The sequence below is a fragment of the Quercus lobata genome, chromosome 11, assembly GCF_001633185.2.
Source record: "Quercus lobata isolate SW786 chromosome 11, ValleyOak3.0 Primary Assembly, whole genome shotgun sequence".
Classification (NCBI taxonomy): domain Eukaryota; kingdom Viridiplantae; phylum Streptophyta; class Magnoliopsida; order Fagales; family Fagaceae; genus Quercus; species Quercus lobata.
In genome coordinates, this window is record NC_044914.1 from 4,007,742 (window position 1) to 4,015,425 (window position 7,684).

At 34.4% G+C, this 7,684-nt stretch overlaps 1 long non-coding RNA gene and 1 pseudogene across 2 annotated transcripts; one reads left to right on the top strand and one right to left on the bottom strand.

The window, feature by feature from the left end:
• Window positions 1-2,628: 2,628 nt before the first annotated feature.
• On the bottom strand, window positions 2,629-5,699 carry LOC115969495. Of its 2 annotated transcripts, XR_004086981.1 has the most exons (3): window positions 4,989-5,699; window positions 3,677-4,055; window positions 2,629-2,986 (listed from the first exon to the last, which is right to left on the bottom strand). It is a non-coding gene; the product is annotated as an uncharacterized LOC115969495 (long non-coding RNA). The 2 variants fall into 2 exon arrangements; XR_004086980.1 differs by having other exon boundaries at window positions 3,677-5,699.
• Window positions 5,700-6,988: 1,289 nt separating this feature from the next.
• LOC115969685 lies at window positions 6,989-7,179 on the top strand (annotated as a pseudogene).
• Window positions 7,180-7,684: the final 505 nt, after the last annotated feature.

Consider the following 7,684-nt stretch of genomic DNA (forward strand, 5'->3'; position numbering starts at 1 on the left):
TCTATCCTCACATTATGCAGTTCCAACATCACATGTGACAATTCTTTTCTCACATTTGGTGGTTCCCTTACTTTTTTTTCTCATATTTGACAATTCCATCCTCACATTATGTAGTTCCAACATCACATGTGACAGTTCTTTTCTCACATTTGGTGGTTGACGGTTCCATCCTCACATTGTACAGTTCTAACACCACGTGTGACAATTCTTTTCTCATATTTGGTGGTTCCCTTACTTTTTTTTTACATTTGACGATTCCATCCTTACATTGTGCAATTTTAATACTATATGTGACCGTTTTTTTTTCTCACATTTGACAGTTCTATCCTTACATTATGCTATTCCAACACCACATGTGATAGTTCTTTTCTCACATTTGGTGGTTCCCTTACTTTTTTCTCACATTTGACGGTTCCATCCTCACATTGTGCAGTTCTACCATTACATGTGACAGTTCTTTTCTCACATTTGGTGGTTCCCTTTCTTTTTTCTTGCATTTGTGTTTGGTCACTTTCTTGATGTTTATATTTTTATTATTTATATATACTATAAAACCGAAGATGTATAACCTTATGTGCTCTCTAATTGTTCTTATGCAACATCTGCAACTTAATCATAGTTGTGTTTTTATTGTGGTGTCTAAGGTTGGAAATAGGGTGACCATACAATTAGCAAGTTATGTAAAAAATCCAATCCAAAGATTGTTGACAATTTTAAAATTTTCAGTAAACACCTAAATTGAAATTACAGATCCAGTATGAAATAGTCATCAATCGAGGCTAATACACTAGATTTTATATTTTTTAGGCATTTTCATTAGATCTACGTGTGCGAAGGTGTCCCAAATGTCTATGTCCGACACCGATATAACCACCCCAACTAAAGTGTCTATGCAATTTTGTTTCATAAAATTATTATAACATTTGGACCCATCTAAAACAAAATAAGCATCCCAAAAAATTTCCACAATAACAAAAATTACCAATAAAAAAGCTAAAAACAATTAAGCACAATTGACCAATTTTACAAAAAACGAACAACCCAGTCATTTTAAAAAAATTATCAAAAATAATTTGGTCATTGAGAGTTTAGCATTTCGGCCATAATGATAAGTGTGAGCCTCATTTGAGTCAACAAAACCTCCACTAGCTAAGTCTGAGAGAGCCTCCACTATTTTCTTTTTTCAAGTATGCCTCCCTGGCAGCAGCAATTACCAATAAGTAAAGGAATGTAGCAAATCACAAAACCAGGTCGGGCAGCCAAGATCAACATAATTAGTTTTAATTGTTTTTAGTTTGGCAAGTCTTTTGTTCAAAAAACTTATTCAAAGTGGGAACTAAATGCATTCCCATATCTTCAAAGTGGTTCTTTAAAAATCATGCCCTCCAAATTAAATTTTTAAATTTTGGTGTTTTCACATGCGTACAAATTTGACATTTTCACAAGCTACCTGTTAACTAAAACTGGTTTTGATTCTAGACAAACTGGATTAATAGTCTCATTTTCAGTTCAGCTTGTATCAAACTAAACAAGCTTTGTAATTTGGCAAACATCCCTAAAAACATTCAGGCAACACAATTACAAATAGAGTGATTTAGAGATAACCCTACAACCCCAAGTGCATACTCAGTGCCATAATGTAAATTCCTTTTAATTTTTTTTTAAAATGTTTGTACGGCACCGAGATCTCAAGACCCATATAGGCCATTGGGCCCAGGCCCAATAGGAACAACCCCATTGCCCTAAGCCCTTCTTGGATCTGCCTTAGCGTAAAAACTAATTTTGGGCCTTGAATTCTGATATGTGCTCGACACAAGCTTTCCCGAGCAAGCGTATTAACCGTGTCCGGGTAAATCATGATATGCTCGGTAAACTGCATTATCGAGCACTATCGACTAAGCTGGAACCAAGTTCCAAGGCGATAATTGTTGCACCCCACTCCCACCTAAAAATCCACTTAAATCAGATAATATTGGACCTTCAATAGCACTAACAGAGGTTGAAATCGTAATCTCACCACTAACCTTGGTTATAAATAGCAGAAGTTTGGGAGGAAGAAGGGGTTTAGAAAAATAGAGAGAAAACAGTCAAGTGAGAAAGTAGAAACTGACTGTTGCTTTGAGTGCCTCTGCCGAGAACGACCCAGAGTAGGAAATCCTCAAGCCCACTACAAATAAATTGTGAGCCCAAGTGATTTAAGGCCCAACAGCCTCATACCTGGTTCCCACAATGTTAATAATTAAATGGCAATGAGCTTTAGAACCACAGCTTGTAATGCAAGGTGAAATGGACAGAGTAAAAGTCCTCTGTCTTACTCTTACTATGTTCTATTTTATGCTCCGCCAAACATGTAGTGGCACTTGGACAGAGTAAAAGTCATAAATTGGATGTATTTGGTCATGCAAACTATTTTGGGTTGAGGATTATTATATGTATTTTATTTTATTGTGGATCTCTCATCATAGGAGATTAAAATGTAGTGGCACTTGGAAAATGAGAAGTCAAAGATATATGCTAAAATGAAATTGACTTATCTACCAAATGTATGCTGGAGTACTTAAGCAAACTGCAAACTCTGAATTTCAATTAACCTCATCATTGGCAAATGAGAGAGAGAGATGGGGCAACTGTAAGTATAAGATCTAGAGATTTTACTATAAAGCCCAACAGTATATCACAAACTTATCCAAATAAAAGTGGTTTCTTCCATCTACAGCACATCAGAAAATAAAGATTATTATTGAATTTTGTACATTCACACACTACTTTCATAATTCATTCTTTTGGTTAAGAAGGGAGAGACTCCTTGGTCTTGGAAATAGGTGTTGTTAGCTCTGCATCTGGTTGATTCTGAAGACCTGTTTTTGAACCACTGGCTAGTTCAATCACTGTTGACTCAAAGGGGTTGCCACTAAATAGAGCAGGCCTCTCATCACTGCTGCCTTTCAATTCCTCAGCTCTTGATAAATGAGAGCAAATTAGAAACCTGTTAAAAACCATGCCACATAAAAAGAAACAACAACATATGAAAAAGAGATTGAAGAATGTATTACGTAGAAGCTAGAGTAGCCAAGCTGCTAGTCATACTCGGTTTTGTTGATTCAAGCATGTCCTTTGCCATTGAATGACATAAAGTAAATTAGAAGGAAACAATTGCAGCCAATAAATGTTTAGCTATTTAGGCTTCTATAGTGCAGCACAAGCACATATTCCAAAGTACTACTTGGTATCTAATCATTCCAAGTATATCACAAATCAAGATAACTATGCCTAAGAAATTCTATAAAGCCCAACAGTATTTTAGAACACATTTCCTAATGTTCCATCAGTTCAACAGAGGAGAATTCCATTGACAAGACAAACTTATCCAAATAAAAGTGGTTTCTTCCATCTACAGCACATCAGAAAATAAAGATTATTATAGAATTTTTTTACATTCACACACTACTTTCATAATTTATTCTTTTGCTTCTTTGAGGTGGGTCAGCTGCCTGACAGAAATTATCCACCAAATTGCCTAAGACTAAGAGACCTGACAAAAGAAAATTTTCTAATCTAGTTGCATTGTTTACAGAACCTAGAACAGAAAATTCACCTACTGATCATGAACTATAACAGATAGGACACATGATGTTATAATACAACATAGAACCTTCAGCAGTAAGGATACAATTACCTGAGAAGATGACAATTCTATAGAAAGACCTACTGATCGGCTAATCACAATTCAAGATTGTCTTGTAGCTTCCATTTTCAGTAACAGATCTTTAATATCTGCTTGCATCCTCATCTTCATATCATAGTACTCTCGATGTGCTCTATCTAGAGCCTGGACTTCTTCGTATTTTTGTTTATGCATTTCTTAAGCCTCAGCCAAATGCAACTTTGTGAATCGAGGAAATACAACAGGTGCCTTGTCCAACTGAGGGGCCTTCTCTGAATAAATAGATTTTAGCCAATTGGGATCCGGCTCATCCCAGCAATCCCATTGCTTTCTTTACCTTGTTCATTGCCAGATGAGATTGGCGTCTTGCCTAACTTGGGAGTTTTGGCTTCTGCAATAACAGTTAAAGGATGTAAATTATAACCTCGTGGTTCAGCTTGAGACCTCAAAAGAATGATATATAGAAAAGAAGAAAACATTGCAGTACATTCATTTGATGGCACTAGGTCTATCACACATATGAACCCATGCAAAAAAATTGACATATCTTCCCCTTCCCCATTCCAAAACCTGATGCAAATATCTCAGAAAAAGAAAAAATAACTTTTCCCCTCTTTAAACCCTTATTGATTTTACAAACATAAAACTGCCCTCTGAACAGCAATGAAGCAAATATTGCAGTTCCAAGCCACCGTATTGAATGGTTTACCAGTTTCTTATATCACAAAAATCAAATGCTAAGGACCACACTCAACATAACCAAGCAAAACACTAATGCCTGATTTCAATATAAAACTACAGAAAGCAGATTAGTTTTGGTTGCTCAGCAACATTTTGTGTCTTGGCACATATCCCCTAATATGTCATGCAAATATTGTAAATAATGCAGATTATGCAGTGTTCACATTTATGATAGAAGAAACAAAAGGCATAATGATAAATAAGGCAGTTTAGTTGGCATTTTTTCTTCAAAAAAGTACCTTCCCCACACATTAAATTTCACCCAAATAACTTCTAAGAACCAAAAACTATTTGTCTTCCTTGGAAGTCATTAGCTCTCTTTTACTAGTATCTTGTGAATAGCTAAAGTTATCTAAAATCATTTCCTAATGAATGTAATTATAGACCACATAGACAACAAGCAAAAGTTATCCCAAATCATGTCATATTGTAACAAATACATGAAACAGGTAAAGAATCTCAAGTAGATATGTCCATGACAAGTTGGTAAGTTAACATGATCTTATAATCATACAAGGAAGAAAAAAAATACAAGACCCAATATAAAGAACTCATATTACCAACAGAGTTGTAAAGGACTTACCACGAAGGAAAGCCAAGATATGACTGCAAACCTCATGAAGGTCCATAGAGGGGTAAACCTTGCAGTCAGGGATGTCAGATGCAGTGATCCTTATGTTGTTATCAAAATGTGCAAGCAGGTAAAAAAAGATTTAAGCTATTTTGAACTTACACATGACTATACTCCTAAGTTAAATACTTCTTGTAGAATTTTCCAGATTCAAACTCAAGATTGTTTTATAAAAAATATAAACAAAAATGTAAGAAGAAGAAGAAAACAAGGGAAAAAAATTAACCAGAATAGATTAATTTGTCAAATATATAAGAACCGAAACTCAAACAAAAAAATAATAGCTTAAACCCACAAAGTTTAGAGAAATAATATAAACCCATATTAGTGTAAATCATATGTAAAGAGAGAACCTGAAGATTGTGGGTGGTGCCACCGATTTAGAATGGAAGAGAGGAAGCGCCGCCGAGTTGGATTGGATATGAGTGCGCTGTCGATTTAAGGATGGATTGGATGAGAAGAAGCTAGAGAGCGAAGCCGATGAGTTGGATTGGATGAGAAGAAGCGCCGCTGATTTAAGGTTGTGGCTGTGCCACTGTCTGGTTCTTCTGTGGGTATGGTTTTAGCTGTCTATTTTGAGAGTTTTGTTTAGAAAGTCAAACGTGAGATAGAGCAAGGAGCAAACATGAGACAGAGCAAGCGTGAAGCAAACGTGAGAGAGGAAAAAAGTGTGATGAATGTTATAATTTTTTTGTTTATATATGAAACCTGTTTAACTGGTAACCAAAACCCTTTAAAATTACATTAATGGTCCAGATTAAAACAATATTAAATGAATGGTTTAGATGTAGGTGGGTATCGTACCCTCTCTTTTTTGGAGGGAGGGGGTACGGTAGAATGACCCTTAGTTTATTGTATTAAAAATTCCTACGCCAAGTTATAAAGGCTAATACTGACCCAATTAACTTTCCATATTTGGCGTCCATAATAGGCACAAGAGATAACCTAATTTAACATTTTCCTTATTGACTAATTACCGGTTGTTGTCCTGTTTCCTCGCGAATACCCGATGCATAATTGACCCCTTTAAGTATTTCTTGACCACTAGCTGTAGCGAAAGGTGGGATGGAATTTTTAAAACCCAGATGTTCAGCTGCAAGGAGAAAGTGTTGAAAAACTTGTTAAGTAGTCAAGTTCAAAAGGTTGTAACAAAGAGATGCACTCGGTTGTGTCAGTTGTATTAGGAAACATATAAACATATCCATGAGATTAAATATTACAAATCTACATGTATATGGGAGTAAGGGATCGAAAGGGCATTTGCCCCCTAGCCCCACCAAAACTTTCCCTATATACTTCCCCCCCCCCCCCCCACCTTCCTTATTTTTCTCTTTTATTTTATGTGTTGTTTCAAATATCTCCTTTTAATAAGTTTCATTGAAAAAAGTTATATATATATATATATATATAATTTTTATTATATCTATGTTTGTTAAGGTAATCTCAAGAAGTTGGTTTAATGGTTTTTAAGACCTCATGATATCTATAAGATCCTCGGTTTGAAACATCTTGGTAGCATTTTAGAGTCAGTTCAAGGGATTCCTTCCTATAATAACCCAGTTTGTGTTGGCAGCATTTTAGAGCCACCTTAAGAGATTTCTCCATGTAATAATCCGGTTTGTGTAGGACAAGGAGACTACAAATACCTAAGAAAATAATCAGATACTTAAAGAGATCTAGATACTCTTGTTTGTCAAAAAAAAATTATAAAAGAAAAGGAAAAAAACAAAAGTAGGGGAGGGGCGGGTTGAACCAAGAAAAAAAGATCGTATTGTTGCCTTCCAAAAATGTTATATGAGTTTAAATTCCTTATGCAGTAACTTATTTTTTTTTTATAAAAATCTGTAAATAGTTACATAGCAAAATACATAAATTGATATTGTTTCAAGTTAAATCTAAAATTATAGGCGCAAAATATATGATTACTATCAGTTTAAAATTGTTATATAGTTATCTTTGCACTTGGGGCAATGACGCAGTCCGTGAGGTTCTAATCGAGACGCGTCTATTGCTGGTTGAAAAAAAAAATTGTTATATAGTCTAACTATTTTATCACTTTAACAAAATCGATATAAGTTGTACTCGATGTTAATTTAATCTTTGAAACCCATTATACGAGATTTATAAGTTAATTTGACTATGGAAAAATTGTAACACAACTTATTTAGATTATTTTTTAAAAAAAAAAACCTTACAAATAAATACAATATAGTATATGTTATCTTTTTAAGGATTTTTTTACATTAAAATACCACTTTATTTTTTATTTTATTTTTTTAGAGTTCCAACCTATAGCGTCTAATCAGTTTTTAGTGTAGGCGAAAATTTAACCTTAGATCTCTTATACAACTATCAGAAATTTTACCAGTTGAGCTAACTAGAACCCACCATTAAAATACCACTTTAGTATTCACGTGAGTGTGTGTGTGTGTGTGATACTTTATTGTACAGGTTGGTCTTAAGTATTATATGTAGTATGTTTGTACAGTGTGCTCATCCAAAATGTGTATAAAAACTATGTATGTGTGCATGTAAAAAGATATATGTAAGTAAATTATAAATTTCCTCGCTTAAAGTTAAATTTTGCTTAGCCACTAGTGTCATCTCATTTAAAATTTTAAACGACGTGGTATTTTATACAATATCAT